The sequence below is a fragment of the Hylobates moloch genome, unplaced genomic scaffold, assembly GCF_009828535.3.
Source record: "Hylobates moloch isolate HMO894 unplaced genomic scaffold, HMol_V3 SCAFFOLD_1, whole genome shotgun sequence".
Classification (NCBI taxonomy): domain Eukaryota; kingdom Metazoa; phylum Chordata; class Mammalia; order Primates; family Hylobatidae; genus Hylobates; species Hylobates moloch.
In genome coordinates this window covers 104,488,452-104,511,044 of record NW_026652276.1, presented here as the reverse complement: position 1 = coordinate 104,511,044, position 22,593 = coordinate 104,488,452, and the positions used below count along the sequence as shown (strand labels likewise).

At 42.9% G+C, this 22,593-nt stretch overlaps 1 long non-coding RNA gene across 2 annotated transcripts in view; it reads left to right on the top strand.

The window, feature by feature from the left end:
• LOC131381908 (uncharacterized) overlaps positions 1-19,056 on the top strand; it is a 34,881-nt gene extending 15,825 nt beyond the window's left edge. For both annotated transcript variants that reach the window (XR_009210961.1, XR_009210957.1), the window contains 4 exons: positions 4,377-4,560; positions 9,106-9,190; positions 12,778-12,900; positions 18,994-19,056. This is a non-coding gene — a long non-coding RNA (uncharacterized LOC131381908). The remainder of the gene's footprint in view (positions 1-4,376; positions 4,561-9,105; positions 9,191-12,777; positions 12,901-18,993) is intronic.
• The last annotated feature ends 3,537 nt before the right edge of the window (positions 19,057-22,593 follow it).

Genomic DNA, 22,593 nt, shown 5'->3' with positions numbered 1-22,593 from the left:
GACTTTTCTTTTTAAAGAAACAGGGTCCACTGGGTGTGGTGGCTCACACCTGTAATCCCAGCATTTTGGGAGGCTGAGGCAGGTGGATCACCTGAAGTGGGGGGTTCGAGACCAGCCTGACCAACATAGAGAAATCCCATCTCTACTAAAAATACTCAATTAGCTGGGCGTGGTGGTGTGCGCCTGTAATCCCAGCTACTTGGGAGGCTGAGGCAGGAGAATCACTTGAACCCAGGAGGCGGAGGTTGCAGTGAGCCAAGATTGCACCATTGCACTCCAGCCTGGACAACAAGAGTGAAACTCCATCCCCCCAAAAAAAAAACAAAGTAAAAAAGAAAAAGAAAAGAAAAGAAACGAAGAAACAGGGTCTCATGTTGTCTGGGATGGACTAGAACTCCTGGGCTCAAGTTATCCTCCTGCCTCAGTCTCCTAAGTAGCTGGGGCTACAGGCACATGCCACCATGCCCAGCTTTGAGCTACTCCCAACCATCAGGTTGTAAAATATTTAAATGTTACATACAGAGGTGCAAGGGAGATCTGTATGTAAATAGCATGATATAAATTGCTTGAATCTTTCTTCTTAGAGTTTTGTTTGGATGTGGCTTCAGAGCAGGGATTAGTCAATTCATTTTTACTTTTTTTTTTTTTTTGGTGGATTCTCACTCTGTCGCCCAGGCTGGAGTGCAGTGTCATGATCTTGGCTCACTGCAGCCTCTGCCTCCCAGGTTCAAGCAATTCTCTTGCCTCAGCCTTCTGAGTAGCTGGGACTATAGGTGCCTGCCACAACAACTGGCTGATTTTTTTTTTTTTTTTTGGTAGAGACAGGCTTTCACCATGTTGGCCAGGCTGGTCTTGAACTCCTGACCCAAGTGATCCACCTGCCTCAGCCTCCCAAAGTGTTGGGATTACAGGCATGAGCCATCACTCCTGGCCCTTTTTTTACCTTTTTAAATTACAGTTTTTATACCTATTCAAAAGTAGAGAAAATAGTACAATGAACACTAAAATACCCATTCCTCAATTTCTGTGATCATTAAGATTGTCCTACATTTTGTTCTTCTATTCCTTTACCTCCCTTTGCAGGAATATTGTAAAGCAAATCAGTCATCACATCATTTTATCTGTTCAGTGTGCATCCCCGAACAGCATTAACATTTTCTTACACAGCTACTATCTCATCACATCTGACAAAATTACAATGATTTTTTTGGTGTCAACTCATCTGTAACCCTTAGTTGAGTTTCCTCCTCTTTTTTTTTTTTTTTTTTTTTTTGAGACCAAGTCTTGCTGTGTCACCCTCGGCTGGAGTGCAATGGTGCAATCTCAGCTCACAGCAGCCTCTGCCCCTCTGGCTCCAGCAATTCTCCTGCCTCAGCCTCCTGGGTAGCTGGGATTACAGGCGCACGCCACCATGCCCAGCTAATTTTTGTATTTTTAGTAGAGACAGCGTTTCACCTTGTTGGCCAGGCTGGTCTCGAACTCCTGACCTCGGGTAATCTGCCCACCTCGTCCTCCCCAAGTGCTGCGATTACAGACGTGAGCCACTGTGCCTGGCCAAGTTTCCTTACTCTTACCTGAACAGTATCTCATTTCCTCATTATCTGAAAAATTTTGCTTTAAATCTGGATCCAAACAATCTTCATGTGCTAACTTTGGTTGTTATGCCTCTTTTAATCTAAACTGGCCTCTGCTTACTATTTTTATTTCCCATTTCATGAATTCTTTGTGGAAAGTTATTTCTTTTAAAATAGCATACTCATGAGGTTGAAGGGGTAAAGAACACTCATCTCGTGGTTGCAGTGTGGATGAAAATTTAGCCTGAAATGCGCCTGTTTGCAGCAGCCAATGGAGGAGGGTTATTAATTTCACAAGCAGATAGTGGCAAAAGGCTGCTTCCAAATAGTATTTGCAGGCCAGCTGTGGTGGCTCACACCTGTAATCCCAGCACTTTGGGAGGTCGAGGTGAGCAGATCGCTTGAGGTCAGGAGTTTGAGACCAGCCTGGCCAACATGGTAAAACCCCGTCTCTACTGAAAAGTACAGAAATTAGCCAGGTGTGGTGGCGGGCACCTGTAATCTTAGCTACTCAGGAGGCTGAGGCAGGAGAATCACTTGAACCCAGGAGGTGGAGCTTGCAATGAACTGATATCATGCCACTGCACTCCAGCCTGGGTGACAGAGCAAGACTCCATCTCGGAAAAAAACAAAACAAAACAAAACAAAAACAAAAACAAAAAAATAGTATTCAGGTTGTGTTCTTTATTGTCTATAATTTTCTTTCTCTTCTTCCTAAGAATATTGAAAAACAAAGTTTAATCTTTTAAGATCTTAGAGTTATTAAGATTGTCTTAGGATCAGGACACTTAAATCTGCCAAAATCTGGTTGGTAATGATGGGTCATTTATTTTTATTATTATTATTTTTTAATTTTTAAAATTTTTATTTCTCAGCCTTGGGATTCTGATATGTAAAAATGCAAGTATCTTCAAAGATAGAAAACATATACAGATATCATTAAGATGGCAGAACTCAGCATATACTATCATGGAGCAGTGCCTTCTACCAGCTCTCCAGCTAACTGCAGCTGCAAACATGATTCTCATGCTGTCTTGTACTTAGTGTTCAACTAGTGACCCAGCTTCCTCAGTCATGGGGAAGGGCCATCAGCAAATGGCACTCAGGCATGGGGGCTTGAGAAAAGATCCCACACACTCAAGGCCATGTTAGACATTTCATGAAAGGATTAGGTGTGTTACCCCCGGCTTTCTCCCCCAGAGTTTATCGAGACTGATAATAATGTAAATGCATTATAAGCCACACATACAAGTTGTGGAGTCAAGGAAACAGAGTGACTTTTCTGTGTGTCCTATTTTATAGGCTTTAATTAAATTATTTGTGGCCTTGGATTGGGGGCAGGATTTTGTTATTATTATTTTTTATTATACTTTAAGTTCTGGGGTACATGTGCAGAACGTGCAGGTTTGTTACACGTGCCATGGTGGTTTGCTGCACCCATCAACCTATCGTCTACATTAGGTATTTCTCCTAATGCTGTCCCTCCCCTAACCCTGCACCCCCCGACAGGCCCTGATGTGTGATGTTCCCCTCCATGTCCATGTGTTCTCATTGTTCAGCTCCCACTTATGAGTGAGAACATGCAGTTTTTGGTTTTCTGTTCTTGTGTTAGTTTGCTGAGAATGATGGTTTCCAGCTTCATCCATGTTCCTGCAAAGGACATGAACTCATCCTTTTTTATGTCTATGTAGTATTCCATAGTGTATGTGTGCCACATTTTCTTTATCCAGTCTATCATTGATGGGCATTTAGGTTGGTTCCAAGTTTTTGCTATTGTGAATAGTGCCGCAATAAACATACATGTGCATGTGTCTTTATAGTAGAATGATTTATAATCCTTTGGGTATATACCCAGTAATGGGATTGCTGGGTCAAATGTTATTTCTGGTTCTAGATCCTTGAGGAATCATTACACTGTCTTCCTCAATGGTTTAACTAATTTACACTCCCACCAAAAGTATAAAAGCGTTCCTATTTCTCCACATCCTCTCCAGCATCTGTTGTTTCCTGACTTTTTATTGTTTGCCATTTTAACTGACATGAGATGGTATCTCATTGTGTTTTTGATTTGCATTTCTCTAATGACCAGTGATGAGCATTTTTTCATGTTTGTTAGCTGCATAAATATTAATATTTTAGATTATTCCTGCTTTCTCTTGTGGGCATTTAGTGCATTAGTCATTTACTGCTATAAATTTCCCTCTAAACACTGCTTTAAATGTGTCCCAGAGATTCTGATATGTTGTGTCTTTGTTCTCACTGGTTTCAAAGGACATCTTTATTTCTGCCTTAATTTCGTTATTTACTCAGTTCTCATTCAGGAGCAGGTTGTTCAGTTTCCATGTAGTTGTGCAGTTTTGAGTGAGTTTCTTAATTTTGAGTTCTAATTTAATTGCACTGTGCAGTGAGAGCCTGTTGGTTATTATTTCCTTTCTTTTGCATTTGCTGAGGAGTGTTTTACTTCTAACTAGGTGGTCAATTTTAGAATAAGTGTGATGTGGTGCTGAGAAGAATGTATATTCTGTGGATTTGGGGTGGAGAACTCTGTAGATGTCTATTAAGTCCGCTTGGTCCAGAACTGACGTCAAATCCTTAATATCCTTGTTAATTTTCTGTCTCATTGGTCTGTCTAATAATGGGTCATTTATACTTGCCTTTGCTTTAAGCCTGCTTCAATACTTAGTAAATATGTTTCTAGAGTTTTTCCAATTTAAAAAAATTGACCTGCACCTTGCTTTGGATTGTACTAAAATCTGATTTCAACACAAACATAATTTTCTGAATTGTTTTGGTTGTGTTCAGCTGAAGCCTGGGGGAGCACTGAAGCCAAGGCTCTACTGTACCAAAAATTTGAAGGCCATGCGAATGATCTGTATGTGGAAGGACTAAAAGAAAACATTCCTTTCAGAAGTCCCTCGTGGTATGGAATCCCAAGGCTGGAAAACATCATTCAAGTGGGCAATCGAATTAAATTTCTTATTAAAAGGTAAGATGATAATCTGCAGAAACAAATTCAGTGTCTTCCCTAAGGAGAGATTAATTCAATGAGGAAGGGCCTTTTGTTCCCCTATCATCATGACTTCCTTATATTTACAATTAACATTTAGATTCACTTATTGAACAAACATGTATTTAATATAAGTATCAGATGTGCAAAATTGGGTCTGGCAAGAACCCTGTCCTTGGGAGGCTTAATATTATGAAAAATGCAATGAAGAGTTATTGAACATTTTTAGGGGAGAAGGCAAGGATGGCATACCCAGATCAGTCATTTGTGCATCCAGAAGGGAGGGAACGTGTTCCAAATATGAGTAAAGGCAGGGAGATGTCAAATATGCTCACATATTCACATACCTTACCCATTCTGTGTGGAGTGAGGAGTGCCATGTGGGCATGGTGGGATTGTATAGATAGACTTGGGTGGCCAAATGGAGGAAGGCCTTAGATCTTACAAAAGCAGTGGCAGTCACTAAATGGTCTCATAGCAGTTCCCTCTTAAAATAATTTGGATCTGTCCTTTAGAAAGGTTATTCTGGCTTTATTTTGAAGGGTAATACATGGGTAATTTGAGTGTTGGGGGTAGGAACAGAAGGCCTCTCTCTACTCATGAAAGGAATGTTGAAGTGGGTAGAGTCTTGCTTACTGATTGAGGTTGTGCATCTGTGTATGTTCGTTGGGACTGAGTTATATATGGAGAGGAAAGGTTTAAGATGATACAGCAAGCTGCTTCTGGCTCTGCTGTGGGACAGTTCATCTAAGATTCAGAAACAGAATTGAGCTGGTTTGGGGAAAAAGTGACTTTTGCATATTTATCTTATAAAAAAGATGACTTTGGAGACATCCAGGTGGTCTCACCTGGATATCTGAAAATTGCTATTTTCAAAATTCAAGTCACCAAAATGATTATTTTCACTATAAAATGAAGGCAGAATGGATTACGTTTAAAAATTGGCCAGGCACAGTGGCTTACACTTGTAATCCCAGCACTTTGGGAGGCTGAGGTGGGTGGATCACCTGAGGTCAGGAGTTCGAGACCAGCCTTGCCAACATTGCAAAACCCCGTGTCTACTAAAAATACAAAAATTAGCCAGCTGTGGTGTCACACACTTGTGGTTCCAGCTACTCAGGAGGCTGAGGCAGGATAATTGCTTGAACGTGGGAGGCAGAAGTTGCAGTGAGTTAAGATCACACCACTGTACTCCAGCCTGGACAACAGGATGAGACTCTGTCTCAAATAATAATAATAATAATTAGCAGTGCACAGCTGTGTGAGAAAGGCCTGTAAATTTCTTCTAAATGCTTTATTATAATATTAGTATCAACTATGTATTTACGGTCCAGAACTTCTTTACTCACAATACAACTGTAGTTACTCAGCCAAGAACAAATACAACAGGTAAAATAGTTGTGAAATCCTTTTTAAAAGCACAGATTAATCTTGAAGCTTTTAAAAATTAATCTTTTAAAATGATGGAACTGCTCCTTCCTTCACCTCCCCAAAAAATCTTTTGCAGAAGCTCAATATAGGCAGTCCTTGATTTATCAATATGCACATATGCAGTGTAGGGATAACTGAAGCTTTTCTTCTTTCTTCCTTTTTTTGATACAAAGTCTTACTCTATCACCCAGGCTGGAGTGCAGTGGTGCGATCTCGGCTCACTGCAGCCAGGCTCAAGCAATTCTCCTTCCTAGCCTCCTGAGTAGCTGGGATTACAGGCGTGTGCCACCATGCCTGGCTAAGTTTTGTATTTTGTGTAGAGACAAGGTTTCACCATTTTGGCTAGGCTGGTCTCAAACTCCTAGGCTCAGGTGATCTTTCTGCCTGAGCCTCCCAAAGTGCTGGGATTACAGATGTGAGTCACCGCACCCAGCATTAAGCTTTGAACTTTGACCAGTGGTATCCAAGAGAAATACAATGTGTGCTGCAAATGCAAGCCACATACATAATTTTACATTTTGGAGTTCAACCTGAAGTCATTATAAATAAATACACAATGAAGTATTTCACATTCTTTACTTCATTTGCACATATTGTTTTTGTTGAGAATTGGTGTGTCTTTCATACTCACAGCATATTTCAGTTTCAAGTAGCCACACAACTGTTCAGGGATAGCAGTTACTGTCCGCATTTGGACCTTAATGTTTATTCATATGAGCCCTGTTCCTAAAATGGCAAATACTGTAATTCTGGCCTGCACACAAATATCACAGCCTAATAGGAAAGATCTAAGAAGTCCCCATTGAACAAATAATGTTCTTTTCTTTTCTTTTTTTTTTTTTTTTGAGACGAAGTTTTGCTCTTGTTTCCCAGGCTGGAGTACAATGGGGCGATCTTGGCTCACCGCAACCTCCGCCTCCTGGGTTCAAGCAATTCTCTTGCCTCAGCCTCCCAAATACCTGGGATTACAGGCATGTGCCACCATGCCTAACTAATTTTTGTATTTTTAGTAGAGGCGGGTTTACGCCATGTTGGCCAGGCTGGTCTCGGACCCCTGACCTCAGGTGATCTGCCCACCTCGGCTTCCCAAAGTGTTAGGATTACAGGTGTGAGCCACCGTGCCCAGCCTATTTTCTTTATTAGAGCTCTTTATTAGAGCTTTCTTTCCTTCCCATCTTTTTGTTTGCCATTGTGCATTGTCAGAGTAAGTGACCACAATTTGTAGATTATCTGCCACCTTAGGAACTTAAGTTGCCAAGAACCAATAACTACCCATTTAGTATGAAGTTTTGTATTGTCAGGAAATAAGTGTTGGGAATCAAGTATGAATTATGTGTGTGTATTAGGTGTTTACAAATGTGTGCAGTTAATCATTCTCATTAATACTACGGTGAATAAATGTTCTCAAGTTGGGTTAATGGGTGTGTCCTAAAATACTTCTCCTTCAGCTCTCACAGTACCTTGGGGCAATTAGTGAAGGTCAGTCAGTGTGCCAAATAGATTTTGTGTGGATTATGGCATGGAAAGTGGTTGAGAAATTCTGTAGTAGGGTAAGAAAATAATGCTTGTCCAGGAGTCCTGCAGTGGAGAAGACAAAACTCAGCACTTCACTCATAGGTTAAGCATGTTTTTTCTTTCTTTCTTTCTTTCTTTCTTTCTTTCTTTCTTTCTTTCTTTCTTTTTTTTTTGAGACAGAGTCTTGCTTTGTTGCCCAGGCTGGAGTGCAGTGGCATGATTTTGGCTCACTGTAACCTTCACCTCCTGGGTTCAAGCAGTTCTCCTGCCTCAGCCTCCCAGTACCTGGGATTACAGGTGCATGCCACCATGGTGGCTAATTTTTGTATTTTTAGAAGAGATGGGGTTTCACCGTGTTGGCCCGGCTGGTCTTGAACTCCTGACCTTGTGATCAGCCTGCCTCAGCCTCCTGAAGTGCTGAGATTACAGGTGTGAACCACTGTGCCTGGCCCTCAGCATGCTTTTGATTTAGCCAAAGAATCAAAGCATTGGTGAAGAATTGAAGATTGGAAGTTACACATTTTTTGCTAAGGGAAGTAATAGAGAAAGAAAAATATTCCTGGAGGTAAATCTTCAGTTTGGATTAATGTGAACATGAAGAAACCTGTAGAAACCTTCATTTCTCAAGACAAAGCTCAAATTCAAGGTTGTGAGGAATGCAGTCACCGCTTTTCTTAGGGGCAGTTGTGACAGTGATTGCAGAAACCGAGACTGCAAAGCCTGTATTATATAAAGAATGTGCAAGCGCCATAGAAGACACTGCAAGGATTGGGTGCTGGAGCAGTGCTGGACCTGCCATCATCACCAGAGTGCAGCAGAGAGAATCTCCTCTCTTGCCATCACTAACAGCACTTGACTTTGTCCCACTCCTAAAAGATCTTGGAAGGAATTAAAGGTGCTTGGTGGTTTCTCATTCCAACATAACCTTACTTGGCCTGACCATGAACCATGCATTAGTCTTTGGACAGGGCAATTCAAATCACAGACCACATAACAAAAGAATTTTGTGGCCATCTGAACTGTCTCCTTAAACACACCATGGGTGCACTGTGTCCTCAGCTTGGTGAAAGGTAGATGTCACACGCGAGAAGGTGGTGGAGCCCGGCACGTGATGGAGCCTCGAAGAGTGGGAGGTGGCAGCTGGCTCTGTGAGGAGGGTGTGAAGTCCTCCCTGGGAGGAGCAGATGCCAGAAAAGGAGGTGAGGGTGGGCAGAAGAGGAGGCTGAGCAGCAAGTGAATAGACGCGCTCGACCTCAGAGGAGAGTCCCATGTCTTTATTGGTAATATTCAAATGTGGTTCATACCAGAGTTATTTTCCGTGGCTGAAGGGTTCAACTACTCTGAAATCCATGGGAAAAAAAAAACTCATACTAAAAACCCTTGAGATGTTAAGTTTTAAAGTAAAGGAAATGTTACAAGATTTTCTGAAACCACCAACCTTTAGCAATATTTTCAGACTTTCTCCAACATTTTCCACTGCCTTTGTCAGCAATCAGAGATGACCTTCAAACTGAGGTGAATCTTCCACTTCCCTTACCCTTTTCCTTTTCTCTCTCTTTCTCTCCTTTCCTCATCCAGTAACTCTAGTCGGACTCCATTGTCTGCAAGTCAACTTTCATCCTCATCCACAACTCCTCCACACAAGCCCTGAACACCTGTCCGTGTAAGTGACATCCTTTATGTCTTTATATTGTATTGTATTGTATTGTATTGTATTTTGTATTGTATTGTATTATATTGTATTTTGTATTGTTTTGTATTGTATTATATTGTATTTTGTATTGTATTTTGTAGTATATTGTATTTTGTATTGTATTGTATTGTATATTGTACTGTATTGTATTGTGTATTGTATTGTATTCTATTTTGTATTGTATTGTATTTTATATTGTGTTGTATTTTGTATTGTATTGTGTTGTATTTTTATTGTATTGTATTGTATTTTGTATTTTATTGTATTGTATTTTGTATTGTATTGTATTTTGTATTGTATTGTATTTTGTGTTGTATTGTATTGTATTGTATTTTGTATTGTATTGTGTTTTGTATTGTATTGTGTTTTGTATTGTATTGTATTGTATTTTGTATTGTGTTTTGTATTGTATTGTATTTTGTATTGTATTGTATTTTATTGTATTGTATTTATTGTATTGTATTGTATTGTTGATCAGTTATTTTGAGATGGAGTCTCCCTCTGTTGCCCTGGCTGGAGTGCAGTGGCACAATCTCGGCTTACTGCAACCTCTACCTCCCAGGTTCAAGCATTTGTCTGCCTCAGCCTCCCGAGTAGCTGGGATTACAGGCACCCACCACCACACCTGGCTAATTTTTTTATTTTTAGTAGAGACGGGATTTCACCATGTTGGCCAGGCTGGTCTTGAACTCTTGACCTCATGATCCACCCGCCTCAGCCTCCCAAAGTTCTGGGATTACAGGAGTGAGCCACTGTGCCCAGCCCATGATTTACTATTCATAAGAACATGGGCTTCCTACTTGTGTAACACTTACCCCTGTATTTTAAATGGGAGTTGCTGAGGTTTGGTGACTACATCTGGCCTCTCAGGGAAATGACCAAGTTGTTCACATCTCACCTGTATAATGTAAAGTTGTTTGTCAGCTTCATTGGTTACTACTGTGAGATGAGTTATAAAGGGAAATTTTTTACTTTTTATTTTTATTTTTAGTAGAGACGGGGTTTCACCGTGTTAGCCAGGATGGTCTCAATCTCCTGACCTAATGATATGCCCGCTTCGGCCTCCCAAAGTGTTGGGATTACAGGCTTGAGCCACCGCGTCTGGCCATAGTAAGGGAAATTTTTTATAAAAAGAAATAGATTTAGGCTGAGTGCAGTGGCTCACACCTGTAATCCTAGCACTTTGGGAGGCCAAGGTGGGTGGATTGCCTAAGCTCAGGAGTTTGAGACCACCCTCGGCAACATGGTGAAACCCCATCTCTACTAAAATACAAAAAACAAAACAAAACAAAAAAATTAGCTGGGCATGGTGGTGGGTGCCTGTAGTCCCAGCTACTAGGGAGGCTGAAGCATGAGAATTGCTTGAGCCTGGGAGGCGGAGGTTGCAGTGAGCTGACATCACGCCATTGCCAGCCTGGGCGACAGAGCAAGACTCTGTTAGTAAAATATGTCTAGTACCAGATGCTTTTTGGTCTCCTAATGACCTATCAAACTGCAGGTTTTTTGGCTTTGCAATATATTCAGTTCCAGATTTATTCAAGAATTGAGGACTTTTTATATCTTCATTATGTGCCAAGTACTGGGTGGGACACTAGGTGACAGAGATGAACAAATCCCTGATCCCAGGATTTCACAGTGGATGTTGGAATTTAGTGCCATTTAGCTTCATTCAATTCTGCAGTAGTCCCAAGATTTTCCAAGATCATCCTGTCCTCCAGTGTCTGTTGATTCAACTTCAGAATATATCCCAGAGTCTGTCCCTCTTCATTCCTCACTGCTGCCACCCTGGACCCATCTGCCATCATCTCTCACCTGGTTTATCTCAGTCTCCTAACTGGTTTTCTTGTTTCCATGCTTGCCTCCTTGCCTCCTTCAGTCTATTCTGTCTTTTCTTTTTTTTTTTTTTTTTATTTGAGACAGAGTCTTGCTCTCTTGCCAAGGCTGGAGTACAATGCTGTGATCTCTGCTCACTGTTACCTCCGCCTCCCAGGTTCAAGCAATTCTCCTGACTCAGCCTCCCTAGTAGCAGGGATTACAGGCATGAACCAGCATGCCCAGCTAATTTTTTTGTATTTTTATTAGAGACAGAGTTTCGCCATGTTGGCCAGGATGGTCTTGAACTCCTGGCCTCAAGTGATCTGCCTGCCTCGGCCTCCCAAAGCGTTGGGATTACAGGTGTGAGCCACCGCACCCAGCCTGTCTACTTTCAGTACAACAGCTAGAACAGTCCTTTTTCAGTGGACTTTAGATCATGTTTACCCCTCTGTTCAAACTCTCCAGTGGCTTTCTGTTTTCTGCATGATCTTGCCCCCTTACCACCTGTCTCACTATGCTTCCTACTATTCACCTGCTCTCACTCCTCTGTATAAACACTGAGCTCATGGCGTTTCCTTTAACATGCCAGGCATGCTTCACCCTGTCCTGTCTCTGGGCCTTGCTGTTCCCTCTGCCTGGAACATTCTTCCCCTAGTGTCTGCATGGCTCACTGTCTCACTGCTTTGGATTGAGGCTCAAAAATCACCTTATCAAAAGTGCCTCCAGGGTGCTCTGCGTAAAATGTATCCTCAACTCATTTCCTATTTGATGTCTGACTCCCCCACTCTTCTTCACTAAAACGTGAGCTCCATAAGGAAAGGGATTTTGTCTGTTTTGTTCTGTTGTATCCCTAAATACCTAGAAGGTGCTCAGTAAATATTTGTTGGTTGAATGACTAAATCAGCCTATTATTGAATCAGTCAATGTCCTCTGTAGGAGGGACTTCTCATACCAGTGGTGCATATCTGTATGTTAGCTGGTGTAGGGAGGGACGTGGTCAGAATGGCTCTGTCTGTGTGGAATAGTTTTGCTTAGCATAATCCCAGCAGGCTCCTGTTGGGGTTAAGCCACAGTTTTAGCCTTATTAGTATCACTCTTTAATCATAAAGTCAGAGGATGTTAAAATTGGAAGGGATTTGGGAGACTATTCGGTTCGCTTTCTCATTATTGATGTGAGAATAACAGAGCCTAGCGAAAGTAAGTTAATTACTCACAATCGTAAAGCTGTACAGGTCAATCTGAAATTAGGCTTCTGACATCAGACTCTGTAGTCTTTGCTACGCGTGTTCTTCCCTGGCTGAGACAGTTCATGGGCTTTCAGGTTTGACAATTTTCTCTCCAGTCTCTAAACAGGAGCTTTTATCTGGACATTCTAGGTTAGCCTAGATGGACGATGATCCTGTGAGGTGTGGAAAATCCCAAAGGTTGACCACTGTGAATAGGAACTACCCTAGATGTGTCAGGAGCACCGCAGGCACGCTCACTCCTCCATTTGCTGGAGCCGTGTAGGGTGGAAGGAAACCCAAATCAAGACCATTTGCTGCTTCAGTTCTTTTATTGCATGCGGCAGTCCAATGTGTCTCCATTTAAATTCAGATTTTTTGATGAATGGTCAGACCAGCTGCAGGCCCTTTGGGCTAGAAGTCTTGATCTCGCCAACTGTTCATATTCTTTTCTCTTTTCTTCTCTTTTCTTTTATTTTCTTTCCTTTCCTTTCTTTCTTTCCTTTCTTTTTTTTTTAGATGGAGTTTTACTCTTGTTGCCCATGCTGGAGTGCAATGGTGTGATCTTAGCACACTACAACCTCTGCCTCCCGGATTCAAGTGATTCTCCTTCCTCAGCCTCCAGAGTAGCTGGGAATACAGGTGTGTACCACCACGCCCGGCTAATTTTTGTATTTTTTAAGTAGAGATGCGGTTTTACCATATTGGCCAGGTTGGTCTCAAACCCCTGACCTCAGGTGATCTGCCCACCTCAGCTTCCCAAAGTGCTGGGATTACAGGCATGAGCCACTGTGCCCAGCTGATAACAGATATTTTTTGAGCCCCTGCCAAGTGCCAGGCACAGATCTAGGTGCTGGGAACTTAGGGGAGAATGAGTAAGACAGTCTCTATTCTCGGGGAGCTTCCGTTCTAGTGGTAGTATGCTGGTGGGGAAGCAGACTATATACATGCAACAAATGTGATATTTTTTCAGACGGTGATAAGTAATTTGAAGAAAATAAATAGAGCTATGGGAGTTAGAAAGTTTGGGCATTGGGATGGGCACTGACCTATTGGGGTGGGCAGTGAAGACCTCTCTGAGGAGGTGACATTTGAGCTGAGGCAGCTCAAAGAAGATCTGGGCAAGAGTGGTTGTGATGGGTAGAACATCAAGTGCAGGGACCTGAGATGTGAACGGACTTGGCACAGTGTTTAAGCACCATAAAGATGGTCAGGGTGGCTGGAGCATAGTGGAGCCTGGAGGAGCAAGTAATACTCAGTTGAGGATGGAGCACCTTCTAGGCTATGGAAAGGAATCTGGATAATTCCAATGGAATAAGAAGCACTGCAATTACATCAGGGGTCGGCAAACTCTATGGCCCATGGGTCAAATCTGGCCTGATGCCTTTTTTTATGAATAAACCATATTGGAACACAGTCTCACCCATGGGTTTACATATTGTCCATGGCTGCTTTTAATGTTACAAGAGCAGAGTTGAGTAGTTTCAACAGAGAACATATGGCCCAGAAGCCTAAAATATTTACTGTCTGGTTTTTATAGAAAAAGTTTACTGACCCCTGAATAAAATCTAAGTTTTGAGGAGGAGACACTCTGGGTACTATTGGCATGGTGTACCCAGGTATACTTTTGTCTCTTACCATTCCCAGACTGGGTACTATTCTGTGAATGAATGGTAAGAGACAAGAGTATGCCTGAACAGTTCAGATAAGAAATAACTTGATGTTGGCCAGGAGCGGTGGCTCACGCCTGCAATCCTAGCACTTTGGGAGGCTGAGGTGGGTGGGTCACGAGGTCAGGAGATGGAGACCAGCCTGGCCAACATGATGAAATCCTATCTCTACTAAAAATAGAAAAATTAGCTGGGCATGGTGCACACCTGTATTCCCAGTTCCTTGGGAGGCTGAGGCAGAAGAATTGCTTGAATCCAGGAGGCGGAAGTTGCAGTGAGCCGAGATCGCGCCACTGTACTCCAGCCTGGGTGACAGAACAAGACTCTGTCTTGGAAAAAAAAGAAAAAAGAAATAACTAGATGTTGAGCCACCAGAAAACAAAGATCACACTGTTTTTATTGTGTTTAAAAACACCTAGCTGTGCTTCATACTCATTAAATATTGTTGAATGAGTGATGAGATGCTGAATAGGAGGTGCCCGTGAATATGAAGGGGAAGTGAGGTAAATATGATCCACCTACCTCGGCCTCCCAAAATGCTGGGATTACAGGCCTGAGCCACTGTGCCTGGCCAAAGGCAGGTTTTTTTTTCGTTTTTGTTTTGCTTTTGTTGTCCAGGCTGGAGTGCAATGGCACGATCTTGGCTCACTACAACCTCCGCCTCCTGGGTTCAAGTGATTCTCCTGCCTCGGCCTCCCGAGTAGCTGGGATTACAGTCATGTGCCATCACACCTGGCTAATTTTTTGTATTTTTAGTAGAAACGGAGTTTCACCGTGTTAGTCAGGATGGTCTCCATCTGCTGACCTCAGGTGATCTGCCTGCCTCAGGCTCCCAAAGTGCTAGGATTACAGACATGAGCCACCGCGCCCAGCCAAAGGCAGCCTTTTAAAGAGTTGCACAGCACTGCATATGCTACTTAAAATGAGATTATTCTTCTTCATTCTTAGAATGCCAGTTGGTTTTATTCGTTGATAAATTCCCAGTTAGTCGTACTCACAAGCGCAACATTGATGATGTGTCTGACATCCCTTCCTAACTTAAGAATCATTAGTATGACTGCCCTATGGAGGCATACTGCTCTATCTCAGGTTTATTTCAATAATAAAACCTTTGGAAGTTTTAGTAATGAAACCTACTTAAGGCCCTTTGCTCAAGAAGTCTGAATCACTGATCACTGCAATTACTCCCATGGCAGCTGTAGAGCAATTTAACAGGATAATAGTGAATAAGATAAATTACACTTCAGATTCTTAATGAATTGATGTGCAAAAGTATGTAAGGGAAGATGGGGGTGGGAGAGGAGTGCCTTTCAAATTTCTGCACACAGTAATAAAATAGGGAACTGGGCCATTGTAGCCATTACTACTAGGGATTAGTCATCTAGTAACAATCTCTGGGGCTCGGTGGTGAGTAGAACATCCTGTTTATTATAGACAACAAATTGGGTTCATTCTCTTGTTTGTGTGCCTCTGTGGAGGGGGTGGAAATTCTAGGTGATCTGCTAATTGTCTGATTTAGAATACTCCCCTTTCTACTAAAGAATTAGTATCTTTGGTGTGAAAATAGGGAGGCAGACCAGTTTTACAAATAGCTACTGGCCAGGAGAATAAGTTTCTGCCAGGTGAGTGGTTAAAAAAAGGCAGACTGGAAAAATAACTGTGGGATGGTGAGTATTTCTTATTTACAAGGCTAACATAAGTTCTCCCCATGTGTTGGGGATGGAAGAGGGGATGGATTGGTTAAGAAGTGAGTACTATGCTTGCTTTGAGTGTCCCTCGATTTGTGTTTAGGGGAGAAAAGTGAGGATGTGGTTATATGGGTAAGGGGTGGGCCCAGGGAAGGGGCCCAAGGAAGGAAATTCAGGAGACTTAACTGCAGTTCCATCCTTATGGACATTCCTTGGCACCTGGTCACACTATGGATGCCTCACCATCTGCTGGGTATTGATTCTTCTTTTTTTTTCTTTTTCTTTTTTTTTTTTTAAGACAGAGTTTCACTCTTGTTGCTTAGGCTGGAGTGCAATGGCGCAATCTTGGCTCACCGCAACCTCCACCTCCTGGGTTCAAGTGATTCTCCTGCCTCAGCCTCCTGAGTAGCTGGGATTACAGGCATGTGCCACCACACCCAGCTAATTTTGTATTTTTTCTAGAGACAGTGTTTCTCCGTGTTGGTCAGACTAGTCTCGAACTCTCAACCTCAGGTGATCCGTCCGCCTAAGCCTCCCAAAGTGCTGGGATCGCAGACATGAGCCACCTCGCCTAGCCAATCACAATTTTAAAAAACCACCATAGCCTAATTAATGATATTTTTTTTTTTTTGAGACGGAGTCTTGCTCGGTCGCCCAGGCTGGAGTGCAGTGGCACAATCTCGGCTCACTGCAAGCTCCGCCTCCCAGGTTCACGCCATTCTCCTGCCTCAGCCTCTCCGAGTAGCTGGGACTACAGGCGCTCGCCACCACGCCCGGCTAATTTTTTGTATTTTTAGTAGAGACGGGGTTTCACCCTGGTCTCGATCTCCTGACCTCGTGATCCGCCCGCCTCGGCCTCCCAAAGTGCTGGGATTACAAGCGTGAGCCACCGCGCCCGGCCAATGATATTTAATAGCTCATCACCACGAATCATTGTGCACACTCGCTGTATCAGAGGCTCTAAACTACCCAATTTTTTTTTTTTTTTTTAGATTGAGTTTTGCTCTATTGCCCAAGCTGGAGTACAGTGGCACAATCTCCGCTCCCTGCAACCTCTGCCTCCTGGGTTCAAGGGATTCTCATGCCTCAACCTCCCAAGCAGCTGGGATTACAGGTATCCACCACCACACCCAGCTAATTATTGTATTTTTAAGTAGAGACGGGGTTTTACATTGTCAGCCAGGCTGGTCTCAAACTCCTGACCTCAAGTGATCTGCCCGCCTCAGCCTCCCAAAGTGCTGGGATTATAGGTGTGAGCCACCATGCCCAGCCTAAACTGCCCAACTTTAAAGGGATAATTGGGAAAACAATTGTTTAAAAAGGAAATGAAGGAGTTGCCATGACTGCGGTTAGCAGTGTGAAGACCCTAGAAAACCTATGTGAACTCCTGGGGGTTCACAGTCTACTGCCTGTTCAAGAGCCTTAGAAAACCAGGAGCCTTAGGAGACCAGGTTCTGAAAGCTTCCCAGGGCTGTGTAAACTTCTACATTAAGTTCCATGATGCCCAATGAGTAGTCCCACATTTCCACAGTAGACACGCTATTGCTGCCTCCTTCCTTATCAGGAAAAGAGCAGAAGATGCAGATAATACATGAGGCAGGAAGACAAAGGGGAGACACTGAACTTGTCACCTACCTTTGGGTGCCCCTCATGCTTCGTGTGTCCCATTGAGCCTCACTTACCAGTGACATAGGGAATGGTCCCTTTGCTCTCCAGTTTCCCTGTGGCTGCCTGGAGGTAGAGGAGGCAGATCGTACCACTTGCCGACATTATGTTGCTGTGGATTCGTTGGAGCGACAGGAACAGGAAATTTTCCTGGTGGTGTATGTGTCACTGGGGCTGACGGGTACTTTTTAATCTTCTCACTGGCCTCTGTGATTCTGTGACCCTGGTTATTACATGTTCAGAAAGTGTCCGCTTATTTGAAAGTGATACTCTTATTTTCTATTTAAACATTGCCAAGAACCATCACACTTCTTTCTTAATTGAAACATTTTTGTATTTTTTATTTTTTGGAGACAAGAGTCTTTGCTCTTTCATACAGACATGAAGGGACTCATAGTCCTTCCCCTACAGTATGTCTTTAATAATATATCAATGAAGGGTCATGTCTGAATGAATTATAGAAGTTCAGGACCTAAAAAAGGAAGGTCCCAGAAACTGGGCTTTGGTTTATTTCTACTACTACACTTGCTATTGAAACCAAGCAGACAACTTCATTTCTCTTGGATTCAGCTTTCTCATGTGTCAGAATGGGAGAGGAAGGGAGTCATTGGGATAAGTGTCATTCCACCGTCTGTACTTCTAATCTGGCTAACACACGTGTGAAAAATACTTAGATCTGTTGACAGCAGTTTCCTGGAATGCTGTCTTGAATGATTCTGAGGAGGTTTTTTTGTTTTGTTTTGTTTTGTTTTTTTTTGAGACGGAGTCTCGCTCTGTCACCCAGGCTGGAGTGCAGTGGCACGATCTCAGCTCACTGCAAGCTCCTTCTGAGGAGGTTTAGCAAGAAAGTGTGTTTCAGTTGATTGGGTGTATCTGTCATGGAGAAGGAAGTAAGGAGTGGGGAGCACTTGCAGCATTCCCAGGCATTCCTGTCCATTATCTCAATACCTGGTGCTGACGTTTCCTGTCCCTTATCAGGAATCCTGACTACTCTGTGTCTGATGTCTTGAACTTACTAAGTACTGCTTAGTTGCGTCATAGACACCACCTGTCTTTGAACAGCTACCCTGCCTCTTGATGAGAATGCAAAGGCTGCTAGGGGCCACTGCTGTATGGAATGGCCTTCAGTCATCCCTGCTTAGAACACAGAGGTCATTTTGACTAATAACATAACTCTCCTTTTGATTGAAAGTATTAAAATGGGTCGGGCATGATGGCTCATGCCTGTAATCCCAGCACTTTGGGAGGCTGAGGCAGATGGATCACTTGAGGTCAGGAGATTGAGACCATCCTGGCTAACATGGTGAAACCTCATCTCTACTAAAAATACAAAAAATTAGCTGGGTGTGGTAACGTGTGACTGTAGTCCCAGCTACTTGGGAGGCTGAGGCAGGAGAACTGCTTGAACCCAGGAGGTGGAGACTACAGTGAGCTGAGATTGCACCACTGCACTCTAGCCTGGGCAAGAAAGCAAGACTCCATCCCAAAGAAAAAAAAAAGAAAGTGTTAAAATATTCCTCCTGAAAGTGCTTATCTTTTGGGCTTGTTCTTCAGATTTGCCCAATATCCTAAACAAAATGCCTCCAATATGAAGTGAATATTGCTCGATTGTAGGGAACTTGTTCATAATGTACTTGAGAATGCAGATACAAATAAAAGAATGTCTGTGTCAAATTTTATCTTCTACAAATTATGTTCTTTTGCACTTTCAGCTCAAGCTCTTGGACTCACTGAGACAGTAAAAGTACCATATTCTGTGTTTGAATCAAACCCCGAGTTCCTGTATGTAGAAGGCTTGCCATGACTTGAAAGGATCATCTGTGGAGTAATAAAACCAAGTTTGTTGTTAAAAAGTAAGTTCCAGGCCGGGTATAGTGGCTCACACCTGTAATCCCAGCACTTTGGGAGGCCAAGGCAGGCGAATCACCTGAGGTCAGGAGTTCAAGACCAGCCTGGCCAACATCTCCACTAAAAATGTAAAAAATTAGCCAGGCATGGTGGCTGGTGCCTGTAATCCCAGCTACTTGGGAGGCTGAAGCAGGAGAATCACTTGAAGCTGGGAGGCAGAGGCTGCAGTGAGCCAAGATCATAGCACTGTACTCCAGCCTGGGCGACAGAATGAGACTCTGCCTCAACAACAATAACAATATTAAAAAAGTAAGTTCTATTTGCCACTGTAGTCATTTCTGGAATTAAAACAATAAAATGGTATTTCTACTAAAATGTTTTTCTAGCTAGAGGTGACAGGCGTGGCTGTAAGTCCTTGATGGAAAAGCCTGGCTCTGAGCTGCAGTCCTGGCACTCTCCATTGCCCCTGCAGTCCCCCATCCTGTACTCAGCTGTCTTCATCAGTGCAAGAATAGTGACCACTGCCTCCCTGGTGTTGAGAGGCACCGTGGTGAGAGGCACCGTGGTGGCTCACAGGATGCCTAAGTACTTGAATGAAGTCTAATTTTCTGGATTTTAGCTGCTCTGTTATTCCTGGGTCAATCTTGTGAGCAACTAAATACTGATGATTGAGTTTCTTTTCTTTTCTTTTTTGTTTTATTGAGACAGAGTTTCAGTCTTGTTGCCCAGGCTGGAATGCAATGGCGTGATCTCGACTCATTGCAAACTTCGCTTCCTGGGTTCAAGCGATTTCTCTTGCCTCAGCCTCCCAGGTAGCTGGGATTACAGGCATGCACCACCATGCCTGGCTAATTTTTGTGTTTTTAGTAGAGACAGCTAATTTTTCTGTTTTTAGTAGAGACAGGGTTTCACCAAGTTGGTCAGGCTGGTCTCGACCTCCTGACCTTGGGTGACCCACCCTCCTCAGCTTCCAAAAGTGCTGGGATTACAGGCATGAGACACCACACCTGGCCTGATGTGATGGTTGAGTTTCTTATTATATCTACATTTCTGTAGAATTTTAGTGGCTGAAGAAAGTATACTAGTGTTAATTTTCTTTTTCATGAAAGAAGTAATTTACTCTTCATATAATTACTTGCCAGTCATGGGAAGGAAAAGTCAGGGTTTTTTTCCACAATGATAGAAATTATTGTTACATTACAGGATGATTCTGCGAGCGCCTTTAGGGAAAAACACTGGTCATATCACGACTGTTTTACTAGCTGTGAGACCACCATTGTACTGGCTACCATAACATTTTTTGGTTTTCTTTCTAGACCTGAACTAGTTATTTCCTGCTGCCTCCTGGAATGGCTAATAAAATAAACACTAAAGGCAAGAGATTACCTGTACTTCCTATTATATTTCACTGCATTAAGACATCCTTTCTCAGCATTCCTTAAATCACACAGAATCATTAGCCACTCTCTTTGTGGAACTTGCAGTTAGTTTCTTGGCTTTTTAAGGTATTTTATTTAATGGACCTCTTTTTCTTTCTTTTTTTTTAAAAAAAATTTATTGGAAATGTTACATTTGCAATCCCACTTCATTCATGTTTCCATGGCTTTGTTGAGCCCCCGTGGAGGATTACACTACAAGTTTAATTCTGCAGGTTCCTTTGAAAAGAGCCAAACTGAATAAATTTTAATACTGTGCTCTTACAAAGCATTTCCTTCTGTATTTTTTCCTACAATATACTAAAGTAATTCTGTGCTTATTTTTCAGCTTCGCAGTCCCCAAAAAGACCATGAAGCCCTGAGAGGAATGGAAAGGTTCCTGAAATTGAGGTCACTGGAAGATAAGAGCCAGTCCTTGGCATGTTTCTGTTGATTCTCCAGTTTAATAGTTATGTTAATTCACTAGCTACATGTGTATACAGATGAAGGTAACCAAATTAGTTTTACGTGTGAACAGCTGCCTGTGATAAAGCTACATTTCTGAATGTCTTTAATTAATTTAATTTCTGAATGTCTTTAATTAATTAATTAATCAATCAGAGATCTCTCCTCTACACGAGGTGCCATCCTTTCCTGAAGGAGCTCCTTGTAAAGTGCATGAGGTGTTCCTTTTTTTTTTTTTTTGAGACAGAGTTTCACTCTTCTTGTCCCGGCCGGAGTGCAGTGGCGCTATCTTGGCTCACAGCAACCTCTGCCTCCTGCATTCAAGCGATTCTTTTGCCTCAGCCTCCCGAGTAGCTGGGATTACAGGTGCCCACCACCACACCCAGCTAATTTTGTATTTTTAGTAGAGACAGGGTTTCTCTATGTTGGTCAGGCTGGTCTCAAACTCCTGACCTCAGGTGATCTGTCTGCTTCGGCCTCCCAAAGTGCTGGGATTACAGGCATGAGCCACTGTGCCTGGCCAAGGTGTTCCTTTTGGTAAAAAGACACACTCCATGACCACACAGACCTGAGCCTGAATTTATAAAGATTTGAACAAGGTGAACAATGACACTGTGTAGAAGGGAGGTTAATTCCAAGGTGACAGGAACTTTATGAAGTAAATTACACTTAAATTAGGCCTTGCTGGAAGAGGAGAATGTCACCAGGGAGAGACAAAGCTACTCCTGATAGAAGGAATAGCATGAGCAGGCCGGGCGCGGTGGCTCACGCTTGTAATCCCAGCACTTTGGGAGGCCGAGGCGGGCGGATCTCGAGGTCAGGAGATCGAGACCACGGTGAAACCCCGTCTCTATTAAAAATACAAAAAATTAGCCGGGCGTGGTGGCGGGTGCCTGCAGTCCCAGCTACTCGGGAGGCTGAGGCAGGAGAATGGCGTGAACCCGGGAGGCGGAGCTTGCAGTGAGCCGAGATTGCGCCACTGCACTCCAGCCTGGGCGACAGAGCGAGACTCTGTCTCAAAAAAAAAAAAAAAAAAAAAAAAAGAAGGAATAGCATGAGCAAAAGTGCAGATTGAAAAGTCCAGATAATGAAGACAATCTCATTCTAGGGAGCATATTTTATTCCAACTATATCTGGTATCTCAAAAACTTTAGAGTCAGAAGTCCTGGGACCACCTGGTTCTAGGGTCACAGTAGTTGTACTCTAAAGCAACTGGTCCATACTGTCTTCAATTGATATATTGGTGAGGGAAGCAACTGAAGAAGTAATGACTCCAATGCTTCACCAGGATAGTGAGATGAGAGGCCACCACAAAGATCAAGATGTTCAGAAGGAAAGGCAGGACAGTGAGAAGAGAAGCTGTCCTGAAGCCAAGTAACACATGCTTAGGTTGAGAGGTGGAGGAGAAGGTGTTTTATAGCATGGTGACACATTCTGCAAAAGCACTGAGGGCTGCACAAGACAGTGGTGTGAGCCTCCGCAAGGAGAGAGTGCCAGGTCAGCGAGCCCTGGGGGAATACAGTCTCCTTTAAAATATTCTGGACAGAGGACAGCAGCTAGCAAAGTGAGTCTGATTTCTACTCT